General features: G+C 42.8%; 1 protein-coding gene across 5 annotated transcripts in view; it reads left to right on the top strand.

The window, feature by feature from the left end:
* The window catches only part of PCGF3 (polycomb group ring finger 3), an 88,746-nt gene that overhangs the window by 10,341 nt on the left and 56,993 nt on the right, over positions 1 to 21,412 (top strand). For 2 of the 5 annotated variants that reach the window (XM_081943511.1, XM_081943515.1), the window contains exon 1: positions 8,593 to 8,832. The exons of 1 other annotated variant lie outside the window; for it this stretch is intronic. The gene's annotated coding sequence lies outside the window, so the exon portion shown is untranslated. Of the gene's footprint in view, positions 1 to 7,968; positions 8,225 to 8,592; positions 8,833 to 9,434; positions 9,637 to 21,412 lie in introns of those variants that run through there. 2 more of the 5 variants (XM_081943512.1, XM_081943513.1) reach the window with 2 other exon arrangements.

Here is a 21,412-nt window from a genome sequence, read left to right on the forward strand (position 1 = left end):
TTAAGAGGTTCCAGGGTTGGGGGGGGGTGGATCAGGTCAGGAGTGATGGTAGAGCCAGGCGAATAGGTGTGGTCGAGAGAGGAGGGAGCGGAGTGGGGGAGGAAAGGGAAGATAGCATTCCAATACAGGGCTCTTTGATACCAACGGTCGTAGGGAGGGGCAGGTGCGAGGACAGATTGAGAACACGTAGTCGGTTGGGAGACCGTGGTTATTGGTCATACCCGGTCGCTTGTACCAACCCCCGCATACTAGGTGGTCAGGATCTACAGACCCAGGGCCTGAGGCTGTTGTTATGCAATGCGAGGTCCGTTGTCAACAAGGCCCCCCTCATCAATGATCTGATTCTGGAGGGGGAGCCGGACCTCACAGGAATAACTGAGACCTGGCTGGGCCACGAGGGAGGTTTACCCCTCGTGGAAATGTGCCCACCAGGTTATCGAGCATTTCACCAGCCTCGGGCCCAGGGAAGGAGCGGTGGGGTAGCAGTGATTATCCGGGAAGACCTAGAGTCGAGAGAGTTCACTGTGCCGCAGACATCCGGGTGTGAGTCCCTTGTCGTGAGATGGGGCCCAGGGAGGCAGTTGGGCCTGCTGATAGTATACCTGGCTCCTCGCTATACATCAGCGGCCCTGCCTGAACTCCTCGAGCTGATCGCATCGGTGGCGGTTGAGACCCCCAAACTTTTAGTGATGGGGGATTTCAACCTGCCGTCGATGGGAGAAACGTCCGAGGGGGTTCGGGAGTTCATGGCTTCCATGACAGCCATGGACATGACTCAATTAATTCAGGGCCCTACACACAACGGAGGCCACACGCTGGACCTTGTTTTTGTCTCTGGCCAGTGGACGAGTGATCTGGGAATAGGGGATTTAACTATCACTCCCCTGTCATGGTCAGATCACTCACTTCTCCGACTTGACTTCCCTGGTGCTACCCCCCACTGCGGGGAGGCGGAGCCGGAAGGCATTAGATGGTTCTGCCCCAAGCGCCTGATGGAACCAGATAAGTTCCAGACGGAGCTTGGGCCACCTCCTGTAGACCTGACCCACCCCCGGGTAGAGGACCTGGTAGCTGCATGGAATAGTGCGACTGCTGGGGCCCTAGACCGAGTGGCGCCTTTGCGGCCTCTCCTGCGGCAACGAACCACCCTGGCCCCTTGGTTTACCGAGGAGCTAAGGGTGATGAAATGCCACAAGAGACGCCTAGAGAGTCGTTGGAGATCCTCCCGCTCCGAATTTGACCGAGCACAGGTACGAACCTACTTAAGGACGTACCTTGTGGCATTAAGAGCGGCCAAACGTCGACATTGTGCCGCTCTTATTGCGTCCGCAGATAACCGCCCTGCCGCCCTGTTCTGGGTGACCCGCTCCCTTCTGTTTCAGAGGCTGCGGGAAGCCCCCCTACAGGGCAGGGCAGAGGAATTTGGGAAATATCTGCAGGATAAAGTCGCTCAAATCCGGAGGGAATGGGTCCCTTTCAGTGGGCTAGTAGAGACGCCCGAGGCGAGTCTTGAGAGACCATTCTGGGAGGAGTTTGACTCGGTTGCCATCGAGGATTTGGACAGGTTACGTGGACGTCTGCAACCTACCACATGTTTATTGGACCCATGTCCCTCCTGGCTTGTACTGGCATCCTGGGAGGTTACACACGACTGGCTCCTGGGCCTAGTGAATGCTTCGTTGGGCGAGGGGTCTCTGCCGGCCACCTTGAAAGAGGCGGTTGTGAGACCCTTACTCAAGAAGCCTTCTCTGAACCCAACGGAGCTATCTAATTATCGTCCAGTCTCCAACCTTCCCTTCTTAGCGAAGGTTGTAGAGAGTGTGGTGGCCCAACAGTTTCCACGTCACCTGGAGGAGAATGATTATCTTGACCCGCGCCAGTCCGGCTTCCGACCCGGGCACAGCACGGAGACGGCCTTGGTCGCGTTGGTTGATGATCTCCTGGTCCTATTAGATCTCTCGGCGGCTTTCGATACCATCGACCATGGTATCCTGTTGCACCGGCTGGAGGGGTTGGGAGTTAGGGGCACCGTTTTATGGTGGTTCGGCTCCTACCTCTCCGGCCGGATGCAACGTGTGTTGGCAGGGGAGCAGAGATCGACCCTGAGCCCCCTCACTTGTGGGGTGCCACAGGGGTCGGTCCTCTCGCCACTCCTGTTCAACACATACATGAAACTGCTGGGCGAGATCATCCGTGGCTTTGGGGTGGGATATCATCTCTACGCTGATGACACTCAGCTGTACATTTCCACCCCGAACCACCCCAACGAGGCCGTCGAAATGACGTCCCGGTGCTTGGAAGCTGTACGGGTCTGGATGGGTGACAACCGACTCAAACTCAACCCCTCCAAGACGGAGTGGCTGTGGCTGCCCCCCCCCCCCGGTTCAACCAGTTGCTTCCATCTCTGGCCATCGGGGGCGAACAACTGGCCCCCATGGAGCGGGCGCGCAATTTGGGCGTCCTCCTGGATGCCCGGCTGTCCATGGATGACCATGTAACAGCCGTGGCAAGGGGGGCGTTCTACCAGGTCCGCCTGGTGCGCCAATTGTGCCCCTTATTGGACCGGGATGTCTTACAGTCACCCATGCGCTGGTGACGTCTCGCCTAGACTACTGCAATGCTCTCTACATGGGGCTTCCCTTGAGATGCACTTGGAGGCTGCAGCTGGTCCAGAATGCGGCCGCGCGGGTGATTATGGGGAGTACTAGGTACTCCCATGTAACACCTCTCCTGCGCGAGCTGCACTGGCTTCCTGTGGTCTATCGGGTGCGTTTCAAGGTTTTGATTACGATCTTCAAAGCGCTCCATGGCACACGACCTAGTTACCTGCGGGATCGCATCCTGCCCCATACATCCCTACGACCAATCCGCTCACACAGAGAGGGACTTCTCCGGGTGCCGTCCGCTAAACAGTGTCGGGGGGCGACACCCAGGAGCAGGGCCTTCTCTGTGATGGGCCCAGCCCTGTGGAATGACCTCCCCCTTGCCATCAGGATTACTTCCGATCTCCGCTCCTTCCGTGTAAAGCTCAAGACCCACCTTTTCCAATTATCTGGCCTGGCTCAACCGTAGTTTATCCTATTCCTCCTGACAGTCCTTTTTTAAATCTGTAATTTTACTATGGGGTATTTTTAATGGTTAATTTTATTATTATTATCGTGATGTATTTAATTGTTACCTCCTCCGTGTATGTATATGTATGTGTATGTGTGTATGTGTATGTTTATATGCATTTATGTATGTTTTTTATTGTACGCTGCCCCGAGTCCCTTGTGGAGAGGGAGCGGCTAACAAATTAAATTATTATTATTATTATTATATTGAGTGGAGAGGAATTGTCTTGGGCTGCATACAAAATATATAACATTTGTTTGTTTGTTTGTTTGTTTGTTTGTTTGTTTCATCAAGCATGTATTAGATAACATATAACTATAAACATGATTTTGAATACATGAAATGGATACGAATCACATAATAATATTACAAGTTTACAACCATGTGGGGCTGCATTAGTAGCTACCCAGGGCTGTATGAGGCCCATGGGCCATGGCTTGGAAATGCTTGGTCTACATCTACATTTGTTAAAAGAAAGAGGACAACCAACAGGAAGTGGATGGACTGAATTACAGCAGCATTTGGTGCCCCAATGGAAGAGCTGAAAGACCAGGTTGAGGACAGATCATCCTGTCTACGTGGTTGCTAAGAATCAACACCTACATAATGGCAAATAACCAATATTTGTTCTATTTTTTTAAAAAAAATGTTCTAGGTGATATTCTCTAGTTCATATTTGGACCCATAAGCCACAGTGTTCCTTACTGGAGATAGCAAAAGGGTTCCCAACCTCTTCGGCCAGAGAACATGCTTAGAATTTTGAGAGCATGTTATGGAGAGTGTTATAAAATTGTTCTAGAATGTGTGTGTCCAGTCACAAAACAATAATGTAATACAAAATATATGTGAGATTGTTCCCAGCATTCCTTCCATCTTCCTTAGACATTTTCTAGTACATTGGTTTACCCTTGTGTTCTTTTTTCCCTGGGGGAAATAAGAGTTTATCTTAGTGTTCTGTTTGATAAGTTACTTTGCTACTCTTTTTCTGTTTTTAATTAAAAGGTTTTTTAAAAGTATTAGATGGCTTAGGAAACATAGGAGGTATTAAGGAAAGTATTCATTCCTAGATGCATTAATACCTTGGTTATGTTATCATCATTGTTATTACTACTGATTGGTGAAATTTCATCATAACATGTTGCAGTCATGAACTTCATTTATGTGCTACATGAAAGAGGAGCCCAGTTTTAACCTGACTCTCTAAACATTCAGCTTTGATAAATAACTGGGCTAAACTAACATGAAAAAAAGAAAAATTACTGTCTACATCCCACAGTGATTTGCCATCAAGACCATGTTGAAGCGACCACATAGATATTCTCCATGACAACATCCCACATCTAGTTTTCTATCCCTGTGTCTTGTTTCCCCTTAGAAAAAACGTGGCAGTTTTGTTAAAATGAAACCCCCCAGGAATCAGGGAGATGGATTAGAAGAAAGAAGATTGGAAAGAATCACACTTAGATCAACATTGGGAAAGGAAAACATTACATCATGTAAACTTTTATTAAATATTCAAGGCACTTTTCAGCCAGGTGTTGCAACAACTCACAATTTTATCATTATGGGTTGTTTTTTTTTACTACTGACCAGACAACTGACAATCTCTCCTGTGTTTATTTAATAGGTTGGACAATTTACTAAAACTAGTTTGAGTCTGCCATTTTTCAGAAAAAAATCCCATAATGTCACTTCTGTGATTCTCAACTTCTAAAATGAGTTTAATATAGCTTACAAAAAACAAAGACCAAATCTGTTCAGTCAATTAAATCATCACTTGGCAGGGGTGAAATTCAGCAGGTTCTGGAGAACCAGTTGCAGAAATATTGAGTAGTTTAGAAAACTGGCAAATACCACCTCTGGCTGGCCCCAGAGTGGGGTGGGAATGGAGATTTTGCAGTATCCTTCCCCTGCCACACCCACCAAGTCACGCCCACAGAACTGGTAGTAAAAAAATGAATTTCACCACTGTCATTTGATACACCGTAGGTCTTGTGCTCCTCCTGAATGTTAAATGTGGCTCTCAGTCTTTGAAAGCTTGCCTACTACTTGATATAAAGTAGTAGGCTATAGAGTACAACACATTTGTTTTGTCTCTCATTACTGTTTCCACCCTTGCAGTCAAATCATTGTCAATGCCCTTTTGTTAAATAGGCCCATCAGATAAGCCCATAAGTCTCATTATTCCTCCTCAAAATTCTCCATATTTGATTTCACGATACTAACATCCCTCTCCCTTTTGAACTGTAAAAGATCTATTCTCTAACAGCCCAGGTATAAAGAGTAGACTACGTTGTCCTGGACCTAGCAGAATGCCCCACCTGACGTCAGTTCAACAGGTTCCTACAAAGGGGAAAAGAGAGGCCCATCAACTTTGTCTTGACTCAAGTTGCAAAATCACTTTTTATTTATCAATATAATAGACTGTGAAGCTCCTAAAAGAGATACACGGAAAGCTGATTTTCAGTAATTTTAGCATGCCTTAGTCCAAAAGGTGTGATGGATCCTGTATGATGTTTGTAAAGGTATGAAAGAAAAACCATTCCCTATGTGGTAATACGTGTGCATGCTTCATGCCAGATGTAGTGCAAATATGGGTATGGACAACTATTTGCTTTGCTCCATGTATCCAGGCTAACCCTGCAAGATAAAAATGATCACGAGCATTTGATGAGTAGGAAGGAGGAGGATGTACCAGCTGTACAACAGTTCATTTTTTTGGAGGGGGGGGGAGGAAATAGTATGTTCTACCACACCCAGTTGAACATGAAGTTGAGAAGGGCTGCTTTGCGGTGTTTGTTACAGCTGTTCAATGTTTTAAATGTGCTGCCAAATAGATGCATCCAAGTGAGCAGGATTGTGAACATAGCACCTATCTACAACTCTCTAAAGCAGCTCTACTTTTTCCTAGGATCACATGGCAGCTACAGATGGCTTAAGAGAGTTGAGAAAGGTATTATTTTTGTACTCATGTTCTGAAGCATCTTGCTGGAATCAGTTCCAAGGTGCTGCCCCGGCCTCGTGTTTATGTCTAATATTCCACTATAATGTTCCTATGGGACATTTAAACAAAGTTCTTTCATATGGCCATTGCTTTCACTCCCCAGAAATATAGTACCTATATCTGCCCACACAATAGCTGACCTAGAATTGTTGAGAATCCCCCATGAGCTAAATAGTTGGTCCTTCTAAACTACCCAATTAGATAAAAATAGCACCCAACTGATAGTGCCTGTCCTTCTCTGCATTGTGATTCATGTTTGGGAATTTCTAAAAATTACACTCCTTGCTCTGTGGGAAGGTGAAAAAGCAAAATGGAACCATCCTTCTGCTCAGTTCCAGAAACGGATAAGATACAAGCATGAGGCTACTGGCATTTATCAACATAAGGAATGATGAAGGGCCCAGGAGCTCTCAAGCAGCTTTAGTATTTTGAATGAAAATCAGATTTACAATGTTTTCTGATACAAGAAGGATGAACTTGAAATAAATCAGATGACCATCAGAGAAGATGATCATAGGGACATAGCTACTCTAACAATGCTGCCAATTGTCAGCAGTGTTGTGAGAAGTTGTGAGCAGTGGGTTCTAGTTCTTGGAAGCGTTCTGAAGTAAATTATTTTCTGCAATGTGCTTCTTTTCTCTGCATTGTGAATTTTATTCCTAATTTACCATATCTGTTGTCCTGTGCAAGTTCCAACTTGAACCAGAGATATAGTCCTATGCTGTAGATTTTTAATAGAGTTGTAATTTGTACGATTCCCATACAGATGTTGGTGCCCTGAGACCCAATGATGGTTACATTATATTCCATAGAACACCACCACTTTGGAATCATTGGGCTTCTGAGGAAACATTGCAGATGCTCTCACCAAAAATTGTGAAGTTACAAAGCATTTATTTATTAAGAAGCAAGCTGATGAGAATACTCTGCATCTCTCCTCTCAGAGGTTTATTACCTACCTGCCCATCCACAAATGCCTCTAGAGACAATGTAGCTGTTAGAGGCTTTGAAAATCAAGATAACACCGGAATTAGTGTTTTTGCTTTAAAGCTTACCAATTTCCTTTTTTTCCCTTTAAAAAAAAGTTCTTAAGAGAGTCAGACTTTTAAAGAGTCAGACGTTGTAGTGACCCCGACAGGCAGGAAAGGAGATATCTGTTAGGATACTATTAGAAATTCAAGCTATTTTCTAGGTTCTTCATAATGACAGGGGGGTTATCCAAGCATCCGAGAATAATTTTAATTTCTCTTACCTTTGTGAAATTGTGATAGGGGAACTCCTTGAACCTGAGCCCTGACTGTTACATAACCATTAACAGGACCACGCTGATCATGATTTTAGCTGTTCAGTATCTTAATTCCTTTGGAGTATTTCTCTAGACTATTCCAGAGATTTTTCTGTCACCACGCCAGCTTTTATTTAGTGCTACAATTAGCTTTGCATTAGCTGCTGCGTGAAACATCCACGTGTCTTCTCCAGGAATGTCATTTCTTTGGGGAAATACCTAGTACTTTTGGACAGTGTCCCTATCTACAGCGTGACACAAATTAACATGAACTCGGATTGCCACCTTATTTAGCACTCGGAGGGGTGACAACCAATTGCATTCACCCCACATGGCATGCACTATCCCACCCCCCTCCCCGCATTTGTAAAACCCACCAAAACTTCGAACTCGGATTTATTAAATCTTTTAACTGAGATTACACGAGGCTGAGCTGGATAGATACTTGGTCAGGCATTTCTTAAGATTATTGATCGTCCCGTCCCGTCCCGTCCCGTCCCTGAGGCTATAAGGTGTTCATTCAACAAGGCGGTGCTGCAAGTATGGATTCACACTCTGCTGCAAGGCGATATGTTTGTTTTTGGGGTTGCCGTTTTAATAAGCGCAAAGCCAAGTGCGGCGGCAGCGGTAGCAGCAGCAGCAGCAGCACGAGCGGTCAAGGGCGAGGGAAGTACTCAGGGCGCCCAGCACACACCGAGCCACCTGTAGGATTGCACCCGACCGCCATCCCGCACACCCCGGTGAGGGGCAAGGAGGAAGCCACGACCCGGCCCAGAAGTAGCAACCCGTTGTCATGGGAACCGAAGGTGTACGCGCACGAGGTGAGAGGGGCAGAGGTGTGTGTGTGAGGGGGTGATTCTTGCTCCCCGTTTCCTTAGGCGGACGTTGCCGGGGGCCGCCGTTGCTCTTCCCGTTTCTGGCGAGGCTCGCCCCCCCCCGCCAGTCCTCCCACACGCGCTCTGCCGTTCCATCTCCCGCCAATCCCCCCTCCCCTCAGTTCTGCTTTGGGGCCGCCACCGAGGGCTGAAGGACTTGGCCGCTGCTGAGCAGACCCAGCCGCGTTGGTACATAGTAGTGGTGGTGGTGGTGGTGGGGGGGGGCGGCGCGCTCGGATTGGCCCAAGCGCGCATGCTCTCGGCGCCCCCGCTCGGGCGCGTTCGGCTCGGTTCGGCTATTTCCGCCTCTTTGTTGTACTAACTCCCGACCGGAATAATTTTTTCCCCCTTCTAACCTTCTCCTGGTTCTCGTTCTCGTTTGGTTTTTTTTTTTTAAATCCCCCACCCCACCCCCAGTCTCTCCGAGAGTCTTAAAGGGGAGCGGGCTCCCTCCCTCGTCATCCACCCGCGTGGCCGGCGCCGTCCTCGTTGCTGCTGCTGCTGCTGCTGCTGCTTCTTCCTCCTCCTCCTCTTCCTCCTCCTCCCCCAGCCAGGTCAGTGTCTTTCTCCTTTGGGCTGCCTCCTCGCTTCTCTGACCCCCCTACCCTGCCTTCCTCCTCCTCCTCTCCCCCAGACCTACCACGGAGGCCCCACAGGGGCGGGTTCCCTCCCGCGGTTGGGCCAAAGGAGTTGGTGGGTGGTGGAGGTCTTTGCGAGAGGAGCCCCCCACCTCCTGGGTGGCGGCAGTGGGCGCCTGCCCTCCCCTTGATCGAGAGGAGGGGCTGGTGTGTGTGTATGTGTGTGTGTGAGAGAGAAGTCTTGGGCCAGACCACCTTCCCTCTTCCTCCCTTTCTGCCTTTGAGCCTGGGGCGGGGGGGGGATCCTAATTTGGGGAGGTGGATTTCAAGGGCACCTCTCTTAACTTTCTGGGACTGCAGCAAATACTTCCAGGGGGCGGGGTGGTCATTTCTCTCATCCAGAGTTGGAGACTTTTTGCTTTCTCCTTTTTGGGTCCTCCCGGATAACTACATTGCTCCCCCCCCAAGTCAACCATAGCCATAATGTATTTTTAAAATCCTGTCCCGGGACTCCTCTTCCTCCCCCCCCCCCCCCACTTCAGCATTGAAGTACTGGCTTCTTTCTTCCAGGAGCCGTGTGTGTCCCCCTTCGTGCTCTAAATTCGCCCTGCTCTTGTGGGAAAACCCTCACCCTAAACTTAATTTTGTGTATTTTCTCACCCCACCTTTCCGCCCCTAAATTATGGCGAGAAATAGTCTTGCTTGCTTTTGCATAGTGACTAAGGGCTTGTCCACCATCAGTGCCGTACTTGTGTAGCAGTGCCCATTGCCGTTCAACTGGTAAGCTTGCCCTACAAGTTTAGCTGTGTTTAGAACAAAAAAAAAAAAAAGAGAGAAGAATTAAAGTGTGTGATTGGTTGTGTTTTATCGGGCAGGACAAAAGCTCTGCTGTGGTACAGTTTAAGGTTGTGGCATAGTTGTTGGAAGTCTTGAGTTAATTTGCAGAACTCTTGACTCAATAGCAGCAGTAAACTATCTTGTAGTTCACCTCTATAGTGCCAGTGTGTGGACTTTAAAAATGTTCATGGCCTCAGATGTTTTGTCTACATGAATGTACTTGGTTTTGCTTCTGGGGAATGGGTGTACTGGAAATGGTAGATATGTATTGAGTAATTCAACAGTAATATGATTTTCTTTTAAATAATATGTTCTGAGTTTTAGAGGTGTGCTTCTCGTCCTAAGGTATGATTGCTGAAGAAAGACACTTTTGTGGCTTCAAACTGAGTTCCTCCTCATTATGTTAAAATCAGTTGGTTGGCATTTAAGTTTTGTGTTGCTATGGTAATGTAATGGTTAGAATAGGGTAGTAAATACATAATCTTTATAACCAATTATGAGTTGCTGTAAATTTCAAACACTCTGTGGAAAAAACTCTTAAGACTGTCCATACTGTAATAATCTAGTTTCAGATTTGTTTATTATGTTTAACAAATGTAATCCTGCATGGAAAAGTATAATGTGAAACTAGTAAGAGTTGGGTTTATTCATATATTCATTTATAGGTATGCTTAATTTCATACAGCATTGCAACTTATTCTTGAAGTCATTGTATACAATACAAATGCGTGCGCACGCACACGCACACACAGCATCCTCTTCCCCCTTTTCCGAACTCGCATAATCTGATTATAATTGTAGTATTCATTAAAATGCTAACATTCTCATTCAGGTTTTCTACTATCCTTACTTAGAAACTTTGCTCCAAACTCTGGTGTCCTGTTTGACTAAGGTGTTTGTAGTGTTGAAGGTCTTACTAATAAACAAGACTTTTTTTTATTACAAAAAGCCTGTTTATATAGTGGCTAAGGCATCAGGCTAGAATCTGGGAGACCACGAGTTTTAGTCCTGTCAAAGATACAAAGCTAGCTGGGTGACCTTGGAACAGTCCCTTTTTCTCAGCCTTAGGAAGAAGACAGTGGCAAATCACTTCTGCAAAACCTTGCCAAGAAAACTGTAGGGATGTGTCCCAGGCAGTCTTCAAAAATTGGACACAATTGAACAGAAGGAAAGGGTGGGGGGGGGGGATCTTGCTGTTCCTAAAAAGCCCAATTTAAATGTCCCAAATGCTTTGTTTAACTGAACCTTGTATATGTTAGATTTTTTTTTAAAAAAATGTATTTTATACCCCATAATGCATGGAGCTGTTACATGTGTGTGATTTGTGCACTGTATATATACTTTAGAAACTTTGACCTGAAAAGTATAGTTGGCTGGAATGTGACAGATACATTGTTTAAATGAAGTTAATGAATATAGTGGTGATGCTGGAAATGACTTAATTTTAAACCTTATTTCCATTTCTTTATCAAATTTACTGTTAAGGAAGTTCCAAGGATTCCTGGGCATGTTTTAAGGTGCATGGAAAGTTAATGGAGCACATAAGGCTGTGGGTCCCCATAGCCCTGTGCAAACTAAGACTACTACTTTGAATATTCACATAACAATTGTGCTCTCCAGTTGGAGGTAGGGAGTAATGTGATCCATTTGTACTGGTGCTCTGATTGAACAATTTCTAGCAAGCACGGGAAAACTATGGTCTAATCTGTATGATGTATTATCTAGTTGTGTGTACTTTTTAATATAAAAGCTTTCTATTTTCTGTTCAGATTAAAAAGAGCCTAATTTTATTATTTAAGCCTTCTAAATTAATACTTTTATCCAACCACATTCCTGTCTTTGCAGTTCTAGGCTAAACCTTTCCCATTATCTTAGGCATTTTAAGTATTTCAGTATTCTCAAGACTTTTATGACAATCTTTCCCCACTTCTTGGCATGTGGAATTAACTCTTGTACCTTGCTAGTGGCTTAGGTTTTGTCTTTGCATTTCAGGCTGTGTTGGATTTTGTTATTTTGCTATCATAACTTTGGATTGTTGATATTGTATGTCAAATTGCACAGAGTCTAGAGAATTCTGTATTATAGGGAATGTAATACATCTGATAGAGAAACACATTATAATCATATAATAGTACTAGCTGGATACCTGTGCTTCACTATTTATGAGCATTTTTCACACTTACGACCATTGTAGTATCCCCATGGTCTTGACAGACTCTTATTGTCATCATCACCAGCAAAGTATATCTGGAGAAAGAAGGCTGCTGCTGAGGCCACACTATGATACTCCCTATCCTGTGGTAGACCTGCTCCTGCACTTCGAATGTTGGCATAAAATTTCCTTCCTTCACCTCTCTGGCTCCAAAAGTCGTCTTTTTGAAGCATCCGTTGTACTTTTGGGCAGCAGCCTGTTTTCCAGGCTGTTTTCGTCCCATTTTTCATGCCATTATCAGGTCGTTTTTTTGGGCCAGAAAACGGCCTGAAAAACAGCCTGAAAATACCCTGAAAAATGGCCCAAACCAGCTAAAAAACAGGTATGTGCGCGCCGGCCAGCTTCGGGTTTCCAGCGCTCTGGCGCACGCACATGCAGGCAGGTTCTGGTTTGGGCACTCAGTACTGAAAAGGTTCACCATCACTGGTCTAACTCCTTCGCATCAGAGCATGTTAATATATTGTGTATGGATATACTGTATATGAAATACTAATGATCTGATGGTCATTTAGAAAAATCCTTTCTTACCTAGAAGCCAAGATGAACATACGTGCCAAATTTCAAGTTTGTAGCCTTTACCGTTCTGGAGATTTCGTGATGAGTGAGTGGATTTCGCTTTTATATATCTAGATTATAACGCATGGGTTAACTTAGATCAGATCCGTGAAGGTAAGCAAAGTGAGCTGCTATAGAAGCTTCAAGTTCTTGTTTGTATAAAAATTTTATCTTCAAGTAAATTAAGCTATAAGTTTTGGTGCCTTTATTACTCATTCTTGAACATTGGGTTGTCACCTCCAGCGTTATGACAATGTGAAACATTCTACATACTGTTTTGGTTCTGGTGTTCAGAACTGAAGCTGATGCAGCCATAATGAAATACACTGCAGGTGAGGAAGGAAAGGAAGATCAGTCTCATCATATACTTCTTCTCAGTTGAACTCCTGGTCATATTTCGGAAACCAGCACTTATTCCGATCTTTGGTAGTCAAAAGGAAGGCAGGATGTAGAATAAATGCTTACTTCCCATTTACTTTTGCTGTAGTTCAATTTTCCCTGCATTTCATTTCTGAAAGGCATATGCAAGAAACTGCTGTACACAGGTAGTCCCTGTCTTACGACTACAACCGAGCCCAAAATTTCCGTTGCTAAGGAAAGTTGTTGTTAAGTGAGTTTTGCCCCATTTTACGACATTTTTGCCGTAGCTGTTTAGTGAATCACTGCAGTTGTTAGGTAAATCATTAATCTGGCTTCCCCCCATGGACTTTGCTGTCAGAAGCCATCTGGCAAGGTTGCAAGTGGCGATCAGGTGACCCCAGGGCAGTGCATCTGTTGTAAATACAAGTTGCCAAGTGCCTAAATTTTGATCACGTGACCAAGGAAATGCTGCAATGTTGTAAGTGTGTAAGCCACTTTTTCAGTGCCATTGTAACTTGAAATGGTCACAAATGATTGTTAATTGGAGAGCTATCTATTCTACGGTATCTTAAGGAAAAGTATATTAATGTAATTTTGATACTTTTGTCACATCTTCACACCTTGCTCCATAACTAACTTCTCTGCGTAAACTAGCATTATGTGCTGGCTTAGTTAAGAGAATTTATTTAAATAAATTGTAGTTCTTCTGAACTATGAAATTACTATTCCTATTACCTGAAAAACCTTTGGTTAAGGAATGCCCTATCCTTTTCTTTTCTATTGTCAAAGAAAAAAAAATCCATATTTATTCCCTGTTTAAACCTTCAACTTTAAAATGAGGAGCACAGGTTCTCCAGTAGTTATGCAGTTAAGAAAAATGAGTCACTGTTTTCTCAGGTGCTGCGAGTACAAACAGGTGTGTGTGTATGTGTGTGAGGGAGTATGTGTGTGTGTGAGAGAGATTAGCTTTAAAGCACTGTTGGAATTTAGGGCAAAACCTTTACTATCATCTTTTTCACCATGTTATTTTCCCTGCAAAATTATCTCCCTTTTATTCCCTCTTATCCAACACATGATCATCCTATTCTGATGAACAATTTGTACAGTTGGCTAAAAAAAAGTGGTTAAACTTTTGCTAAATTGATCTTGAGCTGTAAATAACAGTGGAGGCAACATGTGAATGCTCACATAAGAATAAGAGCAGGTTACACATTTTACAGAAGAAAATTGTGGAATGAGACAGAAAACCTGTGAAATTTGAAATTTCAAACTATAGCGGGATGACTTCATTTTTGTAAATGTTCCAGCAAAGGTTTTAAAGTGAATCTATGTGTCTGACATAAACTGCGCACTGTAGAAACAGATTTACAGAGGATGCTGCTCCTACTCTAATAAGGGATGGTTGTCTTGTTTTATGGAACATTTGCAGGGGAAGAGAGAGACAGGTTAGGAACAGCATTCACGTTTTGATGCAGGAGTCTTCTATATGGGTCTTTATGGGTGATGGCATTCAGACACGTCTTCCCAAATAGCCTTCTGAAGCACAACAGCTGGAAATTCTACAGAACTGCTTTTGAAATGTATTAGTTATTCTAAAATTCCCTTTCTAGAGAAAGCTAGTTGAAGAGAGAAGCTATGCTGAATGTTTGATTCCTGAGAACTAATTTTCTACGTGCTGGAGTTTTCCCTAGGAGCATTCAGACATATATTGGTGTCACCTCTAGCTTCAGTCCAGAAAAAGCAAATAAGTAGTCTTGAATAATTTATGATGCTCTAGTTTGTAATAATTCTTTTCCTATTTTTTCGACCAGTTGGGTCCACTTTGGGAGTAAATTGTTATACTGTCTCTTACCCTCATTCTTCAAATAAGCTTAGGTAAAAAAAAAAAAACCAACATTATTTTCCCTTGCATTCAGAACCATTCCTCTGTCTATTGCAACTTTTTTTGTTTGTTCTTAATCCTGTCACAATATTATTTTATCTGTCACCACTTTGACAAGGAATTATGCTGTTCTCACAAATATGCTGTGAACAAATAACTTTTTATTATCTCCTTAAATTTGACCTTCTAAATAAAAGTTGCTTTTAGTACTTAAGGTTAAGATCAACAGCTGCTTAAAATTGAATGGACTGCCCTCTCTCTCTCAAAACCCCCTCCACCCTGATAATTTTATTGGAATTTCTCTACTTTTTAAAAACTTTAGAAGTGAAGAAACTCATTACGCAGTGTCAGTATAGTCAATGAGTATCAATACTGCCTGTATGACTTACGACCACAATTGAGCCTCAAAATTTATGTTGCTAAGTGAGACAGTTACTGTTAAGTGAATTTTATACCATTTTACAACCTTTCTTGCCAGTTGTTAAGTGAATCACTGCAGCTATTATATTATAACACAATTGTTAAGTAAATCAGGCTTCCCCATTGACTTTGCTTGCCAGAAGGTCACAAAAGGAAGTCATGTGACTATGGGACGCTGCAACCGTCATAAATATGAGTCAGTTGCCAAGCGTCTGAATTTTGATCAGGTGGCCATGGGATGCTGCAACTGGCATAAGTGTGAAAAAAACAGTCATGTCTCTTTTTTTCAGTGCTGTTGTAACTTTGAATGGTCAGTAAATGAACTGTTGCAATTCAAGGACTACCTGTACACTGCCCAAACCATCTAATTGCTGAGATGGGCAACTAGTTTCTGTTTTGTAATGTGGCCTGTACAGCGGAGATTGAGAAACATTAGCCTGTATGGGATAGAATTGCACTTTGGTTGTGTTTGTTGGATGCCATCCCGGGGCTAACCAATACTGTCTGAACACTTAATAGGAAATGCAGCATGTGGCATAAGTATGATTAAATCTGGTAATTTAGTCTCTATTTCTCTAGCCTATTAAAATAGACCTTAAAAGCCTCAATTGGGCAAATGTATGAAGGGTGGTAGGGATGCGGTGGCTCAGTGGCTAAGAAGCTGGCCTTGATGATCAAGAGGTTGGCAGTTCAGTGGTTCGAATCCCTAGCACCGCGTAACAGAATGAGCTCCCGTTACTTGTCATAACTTCTGCCAACCTAGTAGTTCGAAAGCAGGTAAAAAATGCAAGAGGAAAAATAGGGACCACTTTGGTGGGAAGGTAAGAGTGCTCTGTGCACCTTCGGCGTTTAGTCATGCCAGCCACATGACCACGCAGATGTCTTCAGATAGTGCTGGCTTTTCGGCTTAGAAACGGAGATGAGCACCACCCTTATAGCTGGAAACAATTAGCACGCGGGGGGACCTTTACCTTATGAAGGGTGGTGGGTGGTGATGACTGCAGCCTATCAAAGATTGTGATTCAATGTGTAAGAAGAGAAGATAGTAAAGACCATAAATTAATAAATGAAACGTAATGAAATGCCTTGTTGAATGAACTTGATAACTTCCTGCAAGGAAATAAAAGTGTAGATTTAAATGTTAACAGCTAGGCTAAAGAATATGTCAGAAAGTATCATTTAAATTGTTACAGGTACATATGAAAGTAAAAATTCAGAAGTTGGAGAGGTTATACTTCAGTGACTGTTGATGATAGAAGAATTAGAGGTGAGTTTTAGGAAAAATTAGGAAACCTTCTGAATGAAGGAGCTGTACGGAGGAAGGCACAAATGGATATTTGGAAACAAAATGTGAGAGTACAATAAAAGGTACTTGGTCATTCAGAGACCCAAGAATGAGAGGGCTGTGACTGATAAGTAATGAATTACATCTGTTTGTTTCAAATATATGGCTTAAGCATGTGTCTGTATATACACATGGCAGAGGAATGAATATGCATATGAAAGCATAATTAATTGTTTATGATAAAAGACCTTTCAAATTGTTGAAGGGTACAAATATTGTGTGGCTTTGAATGTGGGTTAGTGGTAGCACTAAGAATGAATCTTGGAAAACAGCATATGACAAAAAATGAAAGGAGGAAAAGAAAGAAGCGTGAAAGTGAACATTTTCAGGAAGATAAATTATTAGTCCTTTAGGAAAAACCACTCGAAGATTAATCTCTAAACAAAGTGGAAGTAGGGAAAAGGACTGTGAAATCTTGGAGCAAAATGAAAAGAATGTGACTCAAGTGGGTCAAAATCAGATGGAGAAGATATTTGTACATGTACTCCGGTATCAAGTCATGAAGAACTTTAGAAACAAAAGCAGCACTTGGAAGCTCATAGAGGGCAAGTGCAGGATTCGAAGCTGTAGGGTAATGGGCCATGGCATGCTGGACCAGTTGAAGATTCTTAGTTGTCTTTAAGGATGCAACCCATATTGTATAGATGGTAACAGCTGAGATAGAGTATGAATTAAGGGTGCCAGGCTCTTTTGTTCCAGGTTGGTATACAACTAGCACACGAGGCAGAGTTGGAGAAAGATCTCCCTGGCCATGACTTTCACCTATCCACTGGTGTAGTAATGAATTCAAGAGGACTTCCAAATTAAAGCTTTGTTCTTTCAGGAACAGTGCTACCCAAAGACATTTCTTGAGATATTTAGGAATCCAAGTGAACAAAGAGCAGCTTTGGTTTGTTTGGCTTCAACTTCAACCTGTTTTGTCCCATCCAGATATTATATAAGCTATATAGAAAGAAAGATAGTTGCAACTAATGTAATCAAAAGAGAGCAAGAAAGAATGACGAATAAAGGAAGCAGAAAAAAATGCAGAACAATTTAGATAGAAGCTTAAAGTTGTTATGGAAGTTAATGAAGAAGAAGTAAGTATATTTGTGTAGAATGCCAGATTAACTATGAAATTTTAGGATATATAAATGCTGGTAGAAAGGTTATGGTAATTTAAAGTCTGTTTCAAGGGATGAGTGAATGTCATAAAAGCAAAAATGGTATTTCACAAGTGTACTTTTTCTTCTGTTATGTTTTTTATTTATTAAATTTATTTATATGACTGTCCTTCTCACCTACTCACCACCAATTTTGTTATATTTATGTTGTACAATGACAATAAAGGTTATACTACTACTACTATTCACTGTAACTCAAGGCTTTACAGTGTACAGTTTACAACATTAAAATTTCACAACTTAAGAAACCATAACCCACCCACCCCTTTCCTCACTCCAGTAGCAGCAAGTACACAGTCACACTTAATCAATCTGTATCCACCTGTGGTCCCCAGGCTTGCTGACAGAATAATCTCCTCAGGGCTTTCTAAATCAAGTATCAATGGGGGGGGGGTAATCTTCACTCTAAGGGGATTGAATTTCAAATGGAGGGAGCCACCACACAGAAGGCTCTTTTCCTCAGGCCCATAGACCAGTGATGGCAAACCGTTTAGACACCGAGTGGCAAAACTGCATGGGCGCGCATGCCCAAACTGAAAGGTGTGCATGGGAACTTGAACAAACATGTACATGTGTGGACATGCATGCGCACATGTGCGCATGCACAGCAGAGACCCGAAGACCATCTGGCGGGAGGTGGGGCATCCCAACACCAGCAGCATGGCAAGAGGTAAAATCTTTTTCTTTCGTGAGCGTCTGTTTCATCATTTGCAGGGAAATAAGCTCATGAAAGAAACGCCACGGAGATTTGACCTTGGGCAACGGCGCACGTTCCAACAGATAGGGCACTGCATGCCACCTCTGGAACATGTGCCATAGGTTCGCCATCACGGCACTAGATGTACTTCCTTAATAGATGGGAACATACCTTGTCTTTCAGTTCTAATGGGCTGGGAAGATGTAACTAGAAAGAGGCACTCCTTCAAATAGCCAGCAAGCGAGGGTATGTACAGTGCTGTGCAAAAGTTGTAGGCAGGTATGAAAAAATGCTATAAACAAAGAATGCTTTCAGAAATATAAATAATGATTGTTTATTTTTGTCAATTTTCAGAATGCAAAGTGAGCGAACAAAAGAAAAATCTAAATCAAATCAATATTTGGTGTGACCACCCTTTTCCTTCAAAACAGCATCAATTCTTCTAGGTACACTTGCACACAGTTTTGGAAGGAACTCGGCTGGTAGGTTGTTCCAAATATCTTGGAGAACTAACCACAGACTTTCTGTGGATGTAAGCTTTCTCACATCCTTCTGTCTCTTCATGTAATCCCAGACACACTCGATGATGTTGAGATCAGGGCTCAGTGGGGGCCATGCCATCACTTCCAGTACTTCTTGTTCTTCTTTACACTGAAGATAGTTCTTAATGACTTTGGCTGTATGCTTGGGGTCGTTGTCCTGCTGCAGATAAATTTGGGGCCAATCATACGCCTCCCTGATGTTGCATGATGGATAAGTATCTGCCTGTATTTCTCAGCATTGAGAACACCATTAATCCTGACCAAATCTCCAACTCCATTTGCAGAAATGCAGCCCCAAACGTTCAAGGAACCTCCACCATGCTTCACTGTTGCCTTCAGACACTCATTATTGTACCGCTCTCCAGCCCTTCGACGAACAAACTGCCTTCTGCTACAGCCAAATATTTCAAATTTTGACTCATCAGTCCAGAGCACCTGCTGCCATTTTTCTGCACACCAGTTCCTATGTTTTCATGCATACTTTAATCGCTTGGCCTTGTTCCTATGTTGGAGGTATGGCTTTTTGGCTGCAACTCTTCCATGAAGACCACTTCTGGCCAGACTTCTTCAGACAGTAGATGGGTGTATCTGGGTCCCTTTGGTTTCTACCAGTTCTGAGCTGATGGCACTGCAGGACATCTTCCGATTTCGAAGGGTAATAAGCTTGATGGTCTTTCATTTGCTGCACTAGGTTTCCTTGGCCGACCACTGCGTCTGCGATCCTCAACGTTGCCCGTTTCTTTGTGCTTCGTCAAAAGAGCTTGAACAGCACATCTTGAAACCGCAGTCTGCTTTGAAATCTTTGTCTGGGATAGACCTTGTTGATGCAGTATAAACTACCTTGTGTCTTGTTGCTGTGCTCAATCTTGCCATGACATGAAACTGTCTTTCACAACCTTGGTAGCCGAGTTTGGCTTTTCCTCATCCAGTTTTAAGCCTCCTGCACAGCTGTTTCTGTTTCAGTTCATGACTGGGTTTCAACCTACGTGTGACATTGATGCTCATTAGCACCTGTTTGGTATAATTATTGATCATATACCTGACTATAATCCTGCAAAATCCCTGACTTTGTGCAAATGTACCTCTGAGAATTGATGCTGGTTTGAAGGCAAAGGGTGGTCACACCAAATATTGATTTGATTTAGATTTTTCTTTTGTTCGCTCACTTTGCATTTTGAAAATTGACAAAAATAAACAATCATTATTTATATGTCTGAAAGCATCCTTTGTTTACAGCATTTTTTCACGCCTGCCTAAAACCTTTGCAAAGTACTGTATATAACTTTGCAATTATATACAAGTGAGTGACCAGTCTGGAAGAAATAATATTAGTTTGGTCACATAGAAAGTGATTAAGGTTTAAATTGCATGACAAATATATGAAGAAACTGAATGATTTAATAGGAATGGGAAGAACAAAAAAGTCAGAATTGAATAATATTGATGAGATCCTCAAAAAGTCAGAAAAAAAGTTTAAAGCAAAAGAGGCAATATATGAAGCAGTGTATATCCATGATAGAAGCAAAATGATTTTCAAGAATAAAAAGATACAAAGAGTTCTAGTGAATGGTGTAAAAGTTTTAGCTAGTTTCTTATTATTATTTTTAGATTGTTCTTACTCTTTCAAGGTTGCTTACCTTGAAAGAGAAGGCATGATAAGTGCGTGTGATATATACACAGAAAGCTCTTCAGTTCTTTCTAAATGTTAAATTAAGGTTTTGTAAATGTTTTGTTTAAATTAAGCTCTGATATTAAGTAGGTGATATCTGTAGATGCAAATTATCATCTGTCATCCAGCAAAGTAAAATTCTTTTTGTGTCCCCAATATATTCTGAAATTATGAATCCCTTTAGATGTGATCAGTTATGTGGGAAGCATTTTCATAGAAAATACAATTTGTAACTATTAATAATACTGTATTGCAGATCCTGAATTGAAGTGGGTGTTGGATTAACTGCTCTTCAAAGTCCCTTAGAGTTTTTTTTTTTAAATTTATATTTATATTAGGAATGTGCAAAAATGGAAAATACGTTTTGTTCCAAACCTGAAAGAAACGCATTGTGATTTGAGATTATACTGAATTGTTTTAGGTTGGTTGTAGTTTGGCAGAAGTGAAACTATTTCAGCTAGAAAAAAATAGAGAGCTTATCAAATGGGTAGGAGAAGCCTACTAATGCATATTGTCAGTCTCTCCCTTCCTTTACCACATGGTCTGTGAGCCGCTCTTCCCTAGCACCTTTTTTCCTACTTTTTTTTAGCCAATGCTTTTCATTGCCCATAATTAATTAGGTTTTTCCTGCTTTCATTTCCTAAAACGCTTCTGCTTCATAAAAGTACATTTCTGTCTCCCTGAAACCAGCGGTTTAATGCACAGAACACTTAGCATGTCCCTAAATTTTGCGTGGCATGTACAATTGGATCTGCAAGAAAATATACTGCAAAGCTAACTTAGATACCCAAGAGTGGGTGTCACCTTGTACCTTGTACTGGTTTGCACACCTAGAGCCAAAAGTGAAGTGGAAATTGCTGCCAAGACTGTAAAA

This window comes from Natrix helvetica (genome assembly GCF_964273705.1).
Source record: "Natrix helvetica genome assembly, chromosome: 2".
Taxonomy (NCBI): domain Eukaryota; kingdom Metazoa; phylum Chordata; class Lepidosauria; order Squamata; family Natricidae; genus Natrix; species Natrix helvetica.